Genomic DNA, 18,598 nt, shown 5'->3' with positions numbered 1-18,598 from the left:
TCATGACCAAGTGGGATTCATCCCAGGGATGCAAGGATGGTTCAACATTCGGAAATCAATCAACATAATCCATCATATCAACAAAAGAAAAGACAAAAATCATATGATCATATCAATAGACGCAGAGAAAGCTTTTGACAAGATCCAGCACCCATTCATGATGAAAACCCTTGCCAAAATGGGGATAGAGGGGACTTTCCTCAATATAGTTAAAGCCATCTACCACAAACCTACAGCAAACATCATCCTAAATGGGGAAAAACTGAGACCCTTCCACCTAAGGTCAGGGACGAGACAAGGATGCCCACTCTCTCCACTGCTGTTCAATACAGTACCGGAAGTACTGGCAATAGCGATTAGGCAAGAAAAAGATATTAAGGGCATCCAGATAGGGAAAGAAGAAATTAAGCTCTCACTATTCGCAGATAACATGATACTATACTTAGAGAACCCTAAAACCCTACCAAGAAACTCCTAGAAACAATAGGCTTGTATAGTAAAGTGGCAGGCTATAAAATCAATACCCAAAAATCCATGGCATTCCTATACGCAAATAGTGAAAGAGAAGATAGTGACATCAAGAAAACAACCCCATTCACAATTGTGCCCCAGAAAATCAAGTATCTAGGAATCAGCTTAACTAAGGAAGTGAAGGACCTGTACAAAGAAAACTACAAAACGCTACTTAAGGAAATAAAATAGGACACGAGGAAATGGAAAAATATCCCCTGTTCATGGATGGGGAGAATCAACATCATCAAAATGGCAATACTTCCCAAAGCACTGTACAAATTCAATGCAATCCCTATAAGGATACCCATGACATTCTTCAAAGAAATGGAGCAAACACTCCTGAAATTTATATGGAACAATAAGCCCCCATGAATAGCTAAAGCAATTCTTGGGAAAAAGAAAAGGAAAACGGGAGGAATCAACCTCCCTAACTTCAAACTCTACTACAAGGCAGTAATAATTAAAACAGCATGGTACTGGAACAAAAGCAGAGCTGCAGACCAATGGAACAGAGTTGAATATACTGACATTTCCTCCCAAACATATAATCATCTAATTTTTGATAAGGGGGCAAGAAAAGTGAAATGGAGCAGGGAAAGCCTGTTCAATCAACTGTGCTGGCAAAATTGGACGGCTACATGCAAAAAAGTGGGCTCAGATCTCTGCCTAACACCATGCACAAAAGTAAGATCAAAATGGATTTATGACCTCAACATCAGACCAGAATCCATAATGTTTATTGAAGACAAAGTCGGCAAAACTCTCCATGATATTGAAGCTAATGGTATCTTCAAAGATGTCACGCCACTGGCCGAGCAAGTGAAAACAGAGATAGACCAGTGGGACGATCTTAAACTAAGAGGCTTCTGCACCTCAAAAGAAAAAGTGACCAAAATACAAAGACAGCCTACAGAATGGGAAAGGATATTCACCAAGTACACATCCGACAAGGAGTTGATATCAAGGATATACAAGGTACTGATTAAACTCCACAAGAAGAAATCACCCAACCCCATCAAAAAATGGGGTGAGGAAATGAACAGAAACTTTCCCAAAGAAGAAATTCGAATGGCAAAAAGGCACATGAGAAAATGCTCTATATCACTAATCATCAGAGAGATGCAGATCAAAACCACAATGAGATATCATTTCACACCACAGAGACTGGCCCACATCCACAAGAACAAAAGCAACTGGTCCTGGCGCGGATGTGGCGAGAATGGGACCCTCCTTCACTGCTGGTGGAAATGCCGGCTGGTCCAACCCTTTTGGAAAACAGTATGGACGACTCTCAAAAAATTAGAATTTGATCTGCCATTTGACCCAGCTATAGCACTCCTGGGAATATATCCCAGAGAGGCAAAAAGGTATAGTCGAAGTGACATCTGCAATTGTTTGTTCATTGCAGCACTCTTTACAATAGACAGAATCTGGAAAAAACCTGAGTGCCCAAGAACAGATGACTGGTTAAAGAAACTTTGGTACATTTACACAATGGAGTACTATGTAGCTGTTAGAAAAGATGAAGTTATGAAATTTGCATACAAGTGGTACTACATGGAAAGTATCATGTTAAGCGAAATGAGTCAGAAAGAGCGGGATAGATACAGAAAGATTGCATTCATCTGGGGAACATAAAGCAACAAAAAGGGAGATTAACACCCGGGAATGGCTGAGATTAGTACCAGGAATTTTGCTCCATGAATGGAAGGCCAGCCACACGTTCTAGGTGAAAAGGAAGCTCAGATAGAGAAGAGAGTACCAAATGAAGGGTGTTGTGAGGACCCTCCCAGGGTGGGAGAAGCATGCTAAAAGTAGTCTATAGACCAAACATGATTGCCACTCAAAGCCTCTCTTGCAAAACACAGTACCCAAAAGAAGAGAGAGAGAACAAGGGGGAATACCCTGCCACAGAGGCAGGATGGGACGGGGGGGGATGAGGGTGGGGGGGGGATGCTGGGACCCGTGGTGATGGATGACGGGCACTGGTGGAGGGATGGGCACTTGATCATTGTATAACTGAAACCCAAGCACAAAATTTGTAAGCCTATAACTGTACCTCATGGTGTTTCACTAATAAAAAAAAATTAAAAAAGGAAAATAAGCATACTAATATAAAAGAGGGAATATTGAAAAAGCTAAAAACTCATAGAATAAAAATTTTCAATATAAAAAAAAAAAACAAAGTCAGGGCATCTGACTGTGATTCAAGGGAGCACTGTTGGAAGAATGTGATAACTGGGATTAAATGCTGGATATTTCTATGGCCCTCTTGGGGTAGAGTAGGGGTCAAATAAGCATGAGAAGATAGGTTCCTAAAGACTCTGGCAGACAAAGTTTCACAGCAGATGTATCAGTGGAATGTAAAGTTGGGCAAAGGGCACAGTGACCACTGAGGGATGATCGTTATAGTGGGGTTACAGTGCCGACAAGTATCTTGAACATTCATAAGGTAGGCCTTAAACAGCACAAACCTTGAGCAACCTCCTAAGTTTAGAGGGTTTCAGCTGTGTCATGGAATGGATAGTGGTGATGGCATCATGGATTCCACACTAGAACTTGAACAAATAAAAATGGTGTATATCACCATATAGTAAACAAATTCAAACCTTAAATATATATGATTTCCCACCCATCCCAAGTTCCCACACATAAAGTTTTAGGAAGAAAAAAATGCTAGAATAGTTTAGCATAAACTGTAGAACTAAAGTTGTAATTATGGAATCAGAACTTTGGAGTGAGTTCATGGGTAAAATCATTGTTTTAAGATTGTGTGGCCAAGGAAACAAAATTTACAAAGGTATAAAAGAGGAAGTGTTATATTGTAAGGGCAAGTATACCCAGGTGCTGACTGTATTATATTTTAGTCATGTGATCTTGATCAAGTTGTTCCAAAGTTCTGCGCTTCAAATTCTGCATTGAAAAAAAGAAAAAGAATCTTTCAATTGCCCTCACAAAGTTGTGAAGAGCAAATGAGATTAAATGTGAGAAAACACTATAATAAAGGCATATAGTGGATGGAAGGAAATAATAAAACCTAGAGCAGAAATTAATAAACTGGACAACTAAAAAACAATTAAAAATCAATGAAATCAAAAGTTGGGTCTTGGAAAAATTGAAAAACAAGATTTATGAACAATTAGCAGGACTCACAATGAGAGAGGAAGAGAGAGAGACAATTAGAGACAGAGAGAGAGAGAGAGCCCTAATAAACCAAATCAGAAATGAAAGGAGGGACATCAAAACAAATAACAGAAATTCCAATGATCATCAGAGATTACTTTGAGAACCTTTATGACATGAAACCTAAGAGAAATGGATAAATTCCTGTACTCCTACCCCAAGATGCTAACATCCTAAGGTTGAACAATGAAGATAAGGAACACCTGAACAGATTTATCACTTTCGAAGAAATTGAAATGGTAGTCAAAAACCTACCCCATGTTTGGAGGATCCTCCCAGGAGGGGAGATGCATGTTGAAAGTAGACTATGGACTGAACATGATTGCCACTCAATGCCTCTTTTGCAGACCACAACACCCAAAAGGAGAGAGAGAACAAAAGGGAATGCCCTGCCACAGAGGCATGGTGGGATGGGGAGGATGGGGGTGGGAGGGATACTGGGATCCATGGTGGTGGAAAATGGGCACTGGTGGAGGGATGGGTATTTGATCATTGTATAATTGAAACCCAGGCACAAAAATTTGTAAGTCTACAACTGTACCTCATGGTGTGTCACTAATAAAAATTAATTTAAAAAAACCTACCCCAAAACAAAAGCCCAGGCCCAGATGGATTCACTAATGAATTATTTCAAACCTTGATAGAAAATCTACTGGTAATCCTTCTCAGTCTCTTACAGGAAATCAAAGAAACAGAAACACTCCCAGGTTTTATGACGCAAAAATCATCTGACACCAAAAGCAGACAGAGACACCATAGGAAAAAAAATGACAGACCGATATCCCTAAGAAAGACAGATGCAAAGATCCTCAACAAAATACTAGCAAATAGAATCCAACAACTCATCAAAAAGATCATACACCATGACCAAGTGAGATTTATCCTAAGAATGAAAAAATGATTTAACATAGGCAAATCAGTCAATATAATAATCCATATCAATAAAATAAAAAATAAAAATCATATGATCATATTTAATGCTCGTACGCTGGCATCTGCTGCATCCATTGAAGACCTTATGGTACAAGCACGAAAGATCAAGTACGACATCATTGGTCTGACCGAAACGAGAAGACATCAATCCCATCATGCTGTTTTCGACACTGGAGAAGAACTGTTCCTTGGAACATGTGATAAAAGAGGCATCGGTGGTGTCGGTATCCTTGTCAACACAAACTTAGTCACAAGCATTGATTCATTTGAATGCCTAACAACCCGAATCGGACGATTACACTTGAATAAATGTGGCTCACTACCGGCAGTTTCTATCTTTGTTGTCTACGCACCAACATCCAGTTATGGTGAAAAAGAAACTGAGAAATTCTACATGGAGCTGGAGAAATTCTATAAAGAAGATCACACCTTCTACAAGATCATTGTCGGTGATTTTAATGCCAAGATAGGACCAAGAAGATCAGTCGATGAACTCCACATTGGAACCCATGGCCTGGAATGGAACGAACAAGGTGACAGACTGTCTGAGTTCATCATGTCAACCAAAACCTTCCATGGTAACTCACAATTCCAAAAGGCTGAATCTAAACGTTGGACATGGGAGTCTCCCGATGGACGGTTCCACAATGAAATAGACCACATCATATTCAATCGGCGGTTTTGCCTAACCGATGTTGCTGTTGTCCCAAAATTCCAAACGGGATCAGACCACCGTCTTCTTCGTGCAAAATTCTACCTCACAGAACGAGGAGAAAAGAATGCAAGGTTTAAGAAGAAGACTCCCAGAACAACCACCAACTGGGAACTCTTTGGCTCTGTTGCAGCAACATGGGAAGATGCCGTCATTGACAACATTGATGAGGAATACGATCGAATGATTCAGCACCTCCATGATTGTGCAAAGAATGCCAAGAGAGAGATAACCACAAAAAACCGTCTTTCTTCGAACACTCTTGAACTTATTCGCCAACGTGGCGTGGCACGTGCCTCAGGCAACCACAAGCAAACGTCCGAACTGGCAAAACAGTGCAGAAAAGCCATCAAGGATGACCTCAAAAACAGGAGAGCAGCAGTACTGGTAGATGCAGCAGAAGCTGGGAAAAACATTCGTAATGCCGCCTGTCCTTCACCAACTACAAAACCAAGATGACTGCCCTCCGACATCATGATGGATCTATCACATCTTCCAGAAGGGCAATGGAGAAGATTATTCATGAATTCTACTCAGATCTCTTTAATAGCCACATCCACTTGCCCACATACCACATACCACATGAGGGATATGTCATTCCCAATGTTCTCCCTTCCGAAATCCAACATGCCATCTCGTCGGTAAAGAAACAAAAAGCACCTGGCCCAGACAAGATCAGACCTGAACACCTGAAGAACTTACCATCAGTACTCATCAATACATTAGCTCGACTCTTCACACGCTACCTGTCTGAATGCAAGGTTCCATCCCAATGGAAAACCAGCAAGACTGTACTACTATACAAGAAAGGAGACATCCACGACATTGGCAACTATCGCCCAATCTGCCTATTGTCTGTCATCTACAAACTATTCACTCGAGTCATCCTGAATAGGATTAGCAGAACACTAGATGAAGGACAACCATGTGAACAAGCTGGATTCCGAAAAGGATTCAGTACCATCGACCATATCCACACAATAACCAAGCTCATTGAGGTATCTCGGGACTTCAAGATGCCGCTCTGTCTAACGTTCATTGATTTAAAGAAGGCCTTTGATTCTGTTGAGACGGAAGCGGTCATGGAAGCCCTAGCCAATCAGGGCGTACAAACTCAATACATCAGGATCCTTCGTGAGCTCTATTGCGGATTCACTACCAAGATCTCACCATTCTACAAAGAAGTAATCATCCATATCAAGAGAGGGGTTCGGCAGGGTGATACCATTTCACCAAAACTCTTCAGTGCCACCCTCGAGAACATCATGCGACGACTAGAATGGGAAAACATGGGAGTGAAGATAGATGGTCGGCAACTACACCACCTCCGCTTTGCTGATGACATCGTTCTAATAACACCAAACATCAGCCAAGCGGCACAAATGCTTGCGGACTTTGACCGTGAGTGTGGAAAGGTTGGACTACAGCTGAATCTTACAAAGACAATGTTTATGAGAAACAGCCTTGTTCCTGACGCTCCATTCGCTCTCAACGGAACCACCATCTCCGAATGCAACAGTTATATATACTTAGGTCGAGAAATCAACATGATGAATGACCTGGCACCTGAGTTACGCAGGAGGAAGAGAGCGGCTTGGAATGCCTTCAAGAGCATTGAAGAAATAACTAAAAGGACAAAGAACCTCCAGCTACGAGCATATCTCTTTGATTCCACTATTCTTCCTGCATTAACATATGCCTCAGAGACCTGGACCCTACGAAAACAGGATGAGAACACTATTCGGGTCTCTCAAAGAGGAATCGAAAGAACTATGCTTGGAATATCACGATTCACTCAAATGAGAGATAGAATCCGGAGTTCTGATCTTCGTCAACGCTCAAGAATCAGAGACGCTGTCTCATTTGCCAAGACATCAAAAATCAGATGGGCTGGACATGTAATGAGGTTTACAGACAACCGCTGGACTAGAGCCATTACTGATTGGATTCCACGAGACATCAAAAGATCACGTGGACGCCCACCTATAAGATGGTCAGACTTCTTCGTCAAGACCCTAAATGATCGGTTTGAGGCTCTACATGTTCCTAAAACGAACAGATACCATTGGGCTACGCTAGCACGCAACCGGGATGAATGGGACGTTACTGGCACCCGCTTGAATAAATCGATGAATAACGGGGATTAAGTGATTAAGTGATTAAGTGATTAAGTGATGATCATATAAGTAGATGCAGAGAAAATATTTGACAAGATCCGATACCCATTAGTGATAAAAACTCTCAACAAAATGGGAACTAAAGGAACATTCTTCAGCATAATCAATGCCATTCACCACAAGTCCACAGCAAAATTATACTTAATGGGTCCGGTCCAGTCCTCCCATTGTTCATCGATTTGCTCGAGCGGGTCCAGTAACGTCTCCTTCATGAGACTTGTTGTTACTGTGCTTGGCATATCGAATATGTCATGGGTAGCTTGCCAGGCTCTGCCGTGCGGGCGAGATACTCTCGGTAGCTTGCCGGGCTCTCCGAGAGGGGTTGAGGAATCGAACTCTGGTCGACCATGTTGGCCGCTTGTAAGGCTTGTAAGTAGACTATGGACCGAACATGATTGCCACTCAATGCCTCTTTTGCAGACCACAACACCCAAAAGGAGAGAGAGAACAAAAGGGAATGCCCTACCGCTGTGCTATCTTAAAATCTTCCCTCTAAGATCAGACACAAGACAAGGCTACTCACTCTGCTCACTTTTATTCAATGTAGTATTGGAAGTACTTGCCATAGCAATTAGGAAAAAAAAGATATTAATGACATCCAGATATGAAAAGAAGTCAAGCTCTCTATTTGCAGATGATGTGATACTATACTTAGAAAATCCTAAACACTCTACCAAAAGGCTTCAAGAAATAATAAATTTGTATAGTAAAGAGTGGCAGATAACAAAATTAATCTGCAAAAATCCCTGGCTTTCCTTTATGCAAATAATGAAAGAGAAAAGTGATATTAAAAAAAAAATCAGTCACAATTGCGCCTCAGAAAATAAAGTACCTTAATTACTTAATCAACTTAATTAAAGAGGTGAAAGACCTATACAAAGAGAATTACAAAATATTATTTCAAGAAATTAAAGAGGACACAGGAAATGCAAACATATCCTGCTAATGGATTTAGAGGATTAATATCATCAAAATGGCAAAATTCCCCAAAGTATTATAAAGATTCAATGGCATACACTTTTCTTCTCTCTCTCTGTGTCTCTCTGTGTCTCTCTGTGTCTCTGTGTCTCTGTCTCTGTCTCTCTGTCTGTCTGTCTCTCTCACTCTTCCAATTTTAGGCCATGCCTGGTGGTGCTCATGGGCAACTCCTAGTTCTGTGCTCAGGAATTACACCTGGCTCAGGGCACCATATGGAATGCTGGAGACTGACTCCAGATCAACCATGTGCAAGGCATGTGCCCTACCAACTATTCTGTCACTCTGGTCCATACCCATGACATTTTTCAAAGAAGTAGATCAAACACTCCTAAAATTCATATAGAACAATAACCCCCCTGAATAGCTCAAGCAATCATTGGGAGAAAGAAGAGGCAAGGTATCACTTTCCCCAATGTGAAACTATACTACACAACACTAGTGATAAAAACAACATGGCACTGGAATAAAGACAGACTATTCTATCAGTGGAAAAGATTTTAATAACCTGAGATAGACCCTCAGGTAAACGATCAGTTAATCTTCAATATAGGAGTTAAAAATATAAAGTGGAGGAAGAAAAACCTCAACAAGTGGTGCTAGGGAAACCAGCCAGCTACATGTAAACAAATAATCAAACAAACAAAAAAGAACTCAGGCTTCTTTCTGACACCATGCATGAAAGTAAAATCGGAATGGATTAAAGATCTTGATATCAGACTTGAATCCTTAAGGTTCATAGAGTAAAACCTAGGCAGAACTCTCCATGACATTGAAGCTAAAGGCATTTTCGAGGACAAAACACCACTTATAAAGCAAGTGGAAGCAAAGATAAACAAATGAAACTACATTAAATTAAGAAGGTTTTGCATTTCAAAGGAAATGATTATCTGCATACAAGGACAGCCCATTGGATGGAAAAAATTATTTTCCCAACACTCATCTGATAAGGGGTTACTATCAAAAATATACAAGGCACTGGTAGAACTTTCTGTAGCACTGTAGCACTGTCCTCCTGTTGTTCACCGGTTTGCTTGAGCAGGCACCAGTAACATCTCCATTGTGAGACGTAGAACTTTATAAGAAAAAAATTCAACCCCATCAATAAATGGGAGGAAATGAACAGAATGTTCCTCAAAGAGGAAATGCAAATGGCCAAAAAGCTTATGGCAAAATGCTTTGCATCACTAATCATCAGGAAGTCACAAATCAAAACAATAATGAGATATCGTCTCACACCATAGAGACTGGCACATCAGCTCTAGCCTGGATGCAGGAGAAAAGGACTCATTCACTGCTGGTGGGAATAAAAGAGAGAGTGTGAGAGAGAAAGAGAGAGAGAGGGAGAGAGAGAGAGAGAGAGAGAATTTTTACAATACTACTTTTGGGAGTTTTGTCATTTTGATATTAATCCTCTGAATCCATGAACAGGGATGTATTTTCATTTCCTTGTGTCCTCTTTAATTTCCAGAAAGCCTTTCTAGAAAACAATATGGGAATTTTTTTAAAAATCTCGGAATTGAGATTTTTTTTCTAATTGAGATTGTTTGGTTATATTCCACTCACAGGGCCCAAAAACAAAATATAGAGAAGAGATTTGCACCTCTATGTTTCCTGCAGTGCTATCCACAAAAGAAAAATCTGGAAACAGGCCAAGTTTCCAAGAATAGAGGACTGGATAAAGAAATTATGCTTACATATACACAATGAAATATTACTCAGCCATAAGAAAAGATAAAGTCATGCAATGCGTAGCTACAGGGAGGAAACTGGAGAGTATTATGTTGAGTAAAATTAGTTAGAGGGGGAAAGATTGGCACTGAATGATCTCTCTCATATGTGAGGCATACAGAAACATAACAGTGTTATGTTTAACTCAAAGGCAATGGAAACAAGAACATGAAAACTGGAATTCAGTAGATCACATGTCACTCAAGGGTGCTGGTGATAGGACATAGAGGGGGTAATGACTATGGTGGAAAGAAGCCTCCAATAGAGAGGAGGAGGTGGTGCTGAAAGGTGGTAAAGTATTATGTATGAGACCCTATCAGCAATGATGCTGTAAACCACAGTGCAAAAACTTAGAGGTTAAAAAAAAAACCTGTCCGTCATAGAGGCAGACATTTGTAGGTGGGAAATGGGAGGAGGGGGGAAATTGATGGAGTGAAATGGGCACTGGTGAAGGGATTAGTGTTGGGTGTATGCCTGAAACCAAATCATGAATAACTTTGCAATCTCACAGTGACTAAATTAAAAAATTAAAAACTAATAAAGGCCTATACTTATAAACACAGGATGTATTGAAGAAAGGACCACTGAATCCTAGCCAACACCTTATATAAAATGTTTTTGTGTTTTCTAATGCAATTTTCCCAGAAAATAGTTGTTCTCATGCATAATCATCTCAGCAAAAGCTAAAGCTGCTTGAAATGACTGGGTGCAGGAGCATGCTTATATGTCTGTGTGCTCAAGGGGAGACAGCAGGGAAAATGCTGTCAGTATCTTGCACAGGAGGAATGAAAGTGTGAAAAGTCTTTTGGGCAGTAGAATAGAGAGACCACAAAAATTTTGACCTTATTTTAACTTTTTTAGTATTACAAACTTTGTTGGTAGAGATGGTTCTAACGGAAAGTCTTACTTTTAAACTGCCTAATTTCTATGCATCCAAGAAGAGCCATTTGTAAATTTTAAGAAACCATTAAAAGCACGAATTATGGGTAATTAAAAAAATTCTTAAAATTATTTTTAAAAAATTAATTTAAAGAATAATTGAATGGTATATGCCCTCACACTAAATCTATAAAGGTAAAGGTAAAGGCCCTCCCGTTGATCGTCGATTTGCTCGAGCGGGCCCAGTAACGTCTCCATTGGAGACTTTGTTGTTACTGTGTATGGCATATCGAATACTCTCGGTAGCTTGCCGGGCTCTCCGAGAGGGGCGGAGGAATCGAACTCCGGTCCAGCCATGTTGGCCGCTTGTAAGGTGAACACCCTACCCGCTGTGCTATCGCTCCAGACCTACACTAAATCTATAGTGAGAACAATGGGCTATAGGGTGAAGAATGATAATAAATATTCTATCAAACAAATATAAAATTGTCCCCAACTTGAAGATCTTCCTCACCTATTCTAACTTTTTCCACCTAGACAGCAAGTTTTCAACATTTAATAATGCTCTGGAAAGAAGAATTCTCTCCTGTTAGGCATCCCTGAGAGCCCATTTCCACAGAACAGTCCTTTCTTTAGGCAATAGCAATAATTCATTCATCATTCATCATCCTGTTAATCGTCGATTGCCTCGAGCAGGCCCCAGTAACGTCTCTTTCATCCTAGCCCTGAGATTATATTCAAGGCTTTTTAGGAGAATGAGACCCATAATTGTTACTGGTATTTGGCATATTTGGTGCGCCACGGGGAGTTTGCCAGACTCTGCCCTGTGGGCAGGCTATATTCGATAGCCTGCAAGTTTGTCCAGAGTAGGAATGGGATAATGAGATATCATAAAAAGATGTTCTGATAAGATGTCGCGCGGCCGTGAATGCGGCCGTGCGGTTCCGGGAGCTGCATTTTGTAGTCTCTGAGTCTTGGCCGCTGATGGGATTACACAGCGCCAGGGGGCCAGGTGGTGGGTGTGACCCCCGCCTACTGGAATTTGGAGGATCTGGGTGGAGGATGCTCGACTCCAATTCGAGTAGGCTTGGAGATCTCGGCCCCGGAACCCGCGTGGCTTTGTCCCTCTGCCAGTACCTTCATGTGTGCGGAGAGTGGTCTCAGCATGGTGGTGGCTGGTCCTGGAGGTCTTCAGCTGCCGGAGCCCTGGTCGGGGTGGGGAGGAAAGCTCAACCCGCTCCCCTCCAAGGGACCCCGGCGAGGAACAGCCAGGCGCGGGGGCAGGAGACTGACTGCACTGACTGTAGCTCCCGGACGAGACCAATAGCAATAATAAACCATGTAAAATTTTCACAATTGAGAGAGCACTTTATAGAGAAATAAATGACTCTTTCAGCAGAAAGGAGGTTTGAGAGCCCAACTACACCTAGGGAAGTAATTATCCATATTAGCTTCTGGCTTCTCTGTAAATGTATACACTCATAGGATTTGGAGAATCCTCACCTTTGGAGTTCATCTTTCCTTCTACTCTTGTCCCAGAGCTGTTTTTCTTACTTAAGAAATCCAAGACAATCTTTAAATGAACTCCAACTCTAACTTTTAATTCAGAGTAAATACGTCCCCCTTACAACCACCATGCTGAGACCACTTCTGCCCCCGCGCCTGACTGTCCTTGCTCGCCGGGACCCCTTGGAGGGGAGCGGGTTGAGCTTTCCTCCCCGCCCCGACCAGGGCTCCGGCAGCCAAAGACCTCCAGGACCAGCCACCACCATGCTGAGACCACTCTCCGCACACATGAAGGTACTGCCAGAGGGACAAAGTCATGCGGGTTCCGGGGCCGAGATCTCCAAGCCTACTCGGATTTGGGCCGAGCATCCTCCACCCAGATCCTCCAAATTCCAGTAGGCAGGGGTCACACCCACCAACTGGCCCCCTGGCGCAGTGTAATCCCATCAGCGGCCAAGACTCAGAGACTATAAAAACCAGCTCCCGGAAGTGGATGGCTGTATTCGCGGCTGAGTGACATCTTATTATGACATCTTATTATCTCTTTCCTACTTTGGACAAACTGGCAGGTTACCGAATGTAGCCTGCTCACAGGGCAGAGTCTGGCAAACTCCCCTTGGCGTACCCAATATGCCAAATACCAGTAACAATCATGATGGTATTGTCCTAAAGAGCCTTGAATATAATCTCAGGGCTAGGATGAAGGAGACGTTGCTGGGGCCTGCTCGAGGCAATCGACGAATAACAACCACCTGAATCCTAATGGTAAATTCTAACCTCATTAATCATGATTAGTCAGTTCATTTCTTGGGAATGAGAATATTATTTTGTTGAGAGTTAAGCAATCCTCTTAAGTTTTTCCTCATTATTTCCTTACTGCTCTCTCTTACTTACGTGTTATACGTTTATTTGTAGTAATTTATTTGTAGATAATTAATTGGGTTTGCTCATCACTAGGTCATTCTTCCTTATCCCCAAGCAATGCTTTCTCCTCTAGCCACATGTGGCTACTGAACATTTGTAATCTAGCAAGTCCAGAGATAAGCAATGAATGTAAAATAAATCAAATATAAAAATGGTACAATGGGGAAAAATTGTTTTTGTACCCTACTTCTTATTGCTCCAAAGTGCTTTCCATTTTGTTTTGTTTTGTTTGGGGGCCACATATATTCATGATGTGTGCAGGGCTTACTCCTGACTTTGTGCTTAGGCATAACTGCTTGGAAGGACTCAGGAGACTATATATGGTTCTGGGGATCAAACCCAGGTCAGTTGCATGCAAGGAAAATACTCTACATGCTGTATATGTATATGAGTGATATATATATCACTCCAGCCCCTACCTAAATGGTCTAATTATCCCCTTCATTTCTAATGCCAGCTTTAGCTGCATTTTTCTAGTTTGAGTATAATGTATAAGCAGCAGATTTTGAGGACATGTTATCCCCCCTCCCAATAAAATGATATTGAATCTCCAACTCAACCCCAAATCTTCTGGACTATTTTCTTTTCCCATAGTTACAAGTATCCCACTGAACTAAGAATTCTCTTTAATTATTCCTACCTAAGCCAAGGGCTGGAGCACAGTAGGTAGGGCATTTGCCTTGCACATGACCGACCCTAGTTTGATTCCTCCGCCCCTCTCAGAGAGCCCAGCAAGCTACCAAGAGTATTTCTCCCACTTGGCAAAGCCTGGCGAGCTCCCCATGATGTATTTGATATGCCAAACACAGTAACAAGTCTCACAATGTTACTGGGCCTGCTCGAAGAAACCGATGAACAACGGGAGGACAGTAACAGTGACAGTACCTAAGCCAAAGACGAGTTTCTCAACCTGTTTTATTTTTTATGGGGGTTGGGGGGGAGAGGAATGATGGTGAGGGGGTGTGGAGATTTAAGTGCTTAATAGCATTCATAAAAAATATGCTGGCCCCAGGGGCTGGAGTGATAGTACAGAGGGTAGGGCATTTGCCTTGCATGCGGCCCACCCGGGTTCGATCCCCAGCATCCCATATGAGCACTGCCTGAGCACCGCCAGGAGTAATTCCTGAGTGCAGAGCCAGGAGTAACCCCTGTGCATCTCCGGGTGTGACCTAAAAAGTGAAAAATAAATAATAATAAAAATATGCTGACCCTTAAATTAATCCATTAGAATTTTTTAAAAAGAATTTTATTCGGAAATAATGTCAAAAGACTTAAAACAAAGCAAAATAAACAGAGTAGAGGCATAAGATTTGCAGATATTTCTACTGGCCTTGGGAAGCAGAACTGAATTCCTGGAAAATTACATCCAGTAAGACAGTTCCACATGGAGTGAAACAAATTTCGTCCTGATATTCAAGAGAATGCATAAAGGTTCCTCTGAGAATGTGGAGTTAATAAAAATGGATGGTGCGACCGGTTGTATTTTCCTTGAAGGAAGTTCACAAGCAGTATCAATTCTACCCAGGGGAGCACTGGAGCTGAGCTCCTCCAAGTGCTTGACATAAACAGCAAAACCTACTCCCTCCTTTGTGGCTTGCCATTATTTTTACACTTCTGATATTTTCACAGACAGAGCGATTCATGCACAAACATGTTTAAAACAAACCATTGTTAATCCCTTTTATATTCAGACATGATTTATAAGGGCAGAACATATTAAAAACTGCACTCCTCTACTTAATACCTCCTCCAGTCATGCTTGCTTTCTTCAGTGTCATGCTCTACTTCTGGGACCCATTATCAAATAAAGACCCAAAGCTTTTGGAGAATCAGTGAGATTAAAAGGGAGAGGTGATGAGAAAAGGCTGAAACAAAGCAGAAAGTATTTAAAGGGCAGGTATCTGAATTCTGCCTCTGCCTCAAACAAAATTCCCCATGCATTGTCTGTTTTGATTTCATTTTAACGTGTTTCAGTACCAGATTTTCCCTTACTTCACCTCGAGAAATTCATTTTGGCTTAAGAGAAAAATTATTTTAAAAATGAAAATATTCCCGAGTATTAAAGAACTCTCAGTATTTTATGTCATAGTATGAATTTATTCAAAACGCCTCTCTGCTCTCTGTTTTTATCAGTCCACTATTTGTCTTCAGCAATGGGAACAAAACACTTAACTTCAAAATAAATGATTAGAAAACTGGCTCTGTAAGATTACTCCATAAACTTACCAAGATATAAACATTTGTTTACTTTTAAGTTTTTGGCCACACCTGGAAGTGCTCAGAGTTTACCCTGGCTCTGAGCTCCTGGTGGTGCTCAGAGAACCTTGTGCAGTGCTAGGGAACAAACCTCATGAGGAATGTCTCACGTAAAGCAAGCATCTTTTTGTTTGTCTCTTTGTCTTAGGCCCTACCTGGCAATATTCAGGGGTTACTGCTGACTCTGAACTCAGAAATCACTCCTGGTAGTGTTCATATGGAATGCCAAGGATCAAACTCAGGTATGCCTCATGCAAGCCAGGCGCCTTACATGCAAGCATCTTATTCCTTTTATTTATGTCACTGGCCTCAAGATATGAATATTTTAAAAGCTAAAAATGACACGTCAAAGTTTGGTTTCTGTGGTTTTTTTAGCTTTTGGGCCATACACTTTGATGCAAAGGGGTTCAACCTGGGTCTGCACTCAGAAAGTCATGTCAAGTCTTTTAAGACATTTTGTTTCAAAGAACTGCAATCCCATGCTGTGGAACCATGTCTTTGTTTTCCTCCAGTAAAATGATTTAAAAATGGGGAAGTATCCAGGAAATACTGTATTTTCTACACGGAAGTGGTGTTGACCACCAATTTATGGTCCTATGTATGCTCTTACTATGCACATGGAAATTTTAAGTTTGATTACAGCAATTTGAATAAAGCCATGAAAATATATAGTGCAGATGGGGGCCACTGGCATAATTCAACTACCCAAGTCAGTTGCAGAAACATTCACGTAATTACTAAAGGATACATATATAGAACACAACCTTTTAGACCAGAAGTTTATAATAATTTCTGCACTCTATACATCTTGATGGAGATTTTTCTGAACATTTAAAGTATTAGGGACCCAAATCCATTATATCCTCTAATCAAATCCTCCTCATGAGCTGGGCTCCCTTAAGTCCTGTCACACACAGGTCACTAAGGTCACAGCATACAGTCAACTCAAAAGTTCACAGGAAATACTGCCTTTAGTGGAGAAAATTATTTTATAAAAATAATAAAAATAACATGCTTGTAATTCTTGCTCCAACTTCCTAATACAAAGGTGTATTAGGGTCTGTCAGCAGTAGAGAGACCCTGAAAACCTAGGAAATTATTAGTTCCCCTATATTCTATTTAGGGTGTAGCATATTAGCAACACTTCAAAGTTTTATACCACAGCCACCTAATACACAAAACCCAGCAACTCTTACTAGGTTCTACCAAGCAGGCACTGAATAACTGAATAATTTGCTGACTGGCTTGTTCAATGGGCTTTTAAAACCACAGAAATACCTGCATCCTGATTTACTTGTAAGTCTATTTTCTCTAAATACCACCTTATCATAGATATCAAATCATCCTCAGTTGCCATCTGGTGCATAACATTGGCACTGGATAATGTGCAACACAGGTTTGCAGAGTAGAGAATTTATTACAATTGTTGAACTGCTATTCATTCATTTCATAGAGTAAATGTGTATAATCAGTAGAGGCCATAAAACAAAATGAGAGCACTAAATTTTTCAAATACACCATGTTCAAAAATACTTTTAATAATTCAGAGAAGAAATATGTTTGGTTGGTGGCAGTGGTGACTTCATGATCGTGTCAGGGTCTTAAGAATGCAGTGACTACATGGGGCTTTTGACTGCACATTTTCAGCCACACAATTGGGCTGAATTCCTGGAACAGATGTTGTTTTACACAGGCATGCCTTTGTATGTATTAGCAACAGTAAACACTCCTTAAATCTGCTGGCCACAAAATAAGGACCTAAACATTCTAGAAGAGTTAGTCATGACTTGATGATCATAAAAACATATAAAATAGTATTTAATTTTCTTAGATATTACTTTTTAAATAGTGTGCATTATATAAATAAACACACATATACACACACTTTTTACTTAAAAATAGTCTCTAGGAGTTACTAACTCAGTTTGGAGGGATAGGAGCACTCTGTTGAGAGATACCAGAGTCAGAGAGCTAAGAGGAAGATGAATGCAGTGCAGCTTATGGAGGACAGGTCCCATGATGCTGGCATTTTCATACCACATTTCTTCTCTGCCCAGGATAGCACTTCCTTCCTTCCAAAATGAAATTGCTTACCTGTCCATTCCATCTTCCACTGGGAAGGAAACATTAATCAAAATCTGCCTTTTAAGTCACTGGCTTCAGAAAAGGGCCCACCTGCTCTCTCAAGTTGAGATCAGAGAGCTAGAATAGACCAGATTTTTAACTTGGGACTGCTCAGTTTCAACTTTCCTCCTAAATACCATCCTGAGCTTTGCAATCCTGATGTCCAGATTTATAGCTAGGTGTTTGTGGTTTCTATCATTATAGCCTGGACACCCTCTTAACCAGGTCACAGCTAGCTAAACCCTTATGCTGGCAGAAAAGAAATTCTCTTGGGCTGGAATTCAGTGTCTCTAGAACTTAGAGTTTTGTGAACATAGCATGTCTTTGTGCTCATCAGAATAGGTATCCTAGCTCAGGGCATACCAACCGAACACACTGCCCTGATCTGGTTTCAGATTTAGATATTTGACTCTTTGGCAAAACTATTCTTGGTTTAAGCCCTGAACTTTTTTTTTGCGTCACTTATTCCAGCACATGCCATCAACTACTTTCAAGACTCACTTTGCAAATGATATGAGAGAAGAATAGACAGAAAGACTGCCAAGGTAGAAACACATATTCCAAACTTTGGGGGTGTTCTACTAAAATCACAGAGAGGCCATAACAATACAGGGTCAAAAACCTTCATCCTCTGCACAGCACTAGCCCCATGGGAAACCTGCCCAGAACTCACAAAGGCTTTGCC

General features: G+C 41.0%; 1 pseudogene; it reads right to left on the bottom strand.

Moving 5' to 3' along the window:
• Positions 1–17,896, bottom strand: part of LOC130017220 (T-complex protein 1 subunit zeta-like) — a 77,505-nt pseudogene extending 59,609 nt beyond the window's left edge.
• Between the last annotated feature and the right edge of the window lie 702 nt (positions 17,897–18,598).

Source organism: Sorex fumeus, unplaced genomic scaffold, assembly GCF_029834395.1.
Source record: "Sorex fumeus unplaced genomic scaffold, SorFum_2.1 ptg000183l, whole genome shotgun sequence".
Lineage (NCBI taxonomy): Eukaryota > Metazoa > Chordata > Mammalia > Eulipotyphla > Soricidae > Sorex > Sorex fumeus.
The sequence above is the reverse complement of the archived record's forward strand: the minus strand, read 5'-3'. Positions and strand labels throughout refer to the sequence as shown.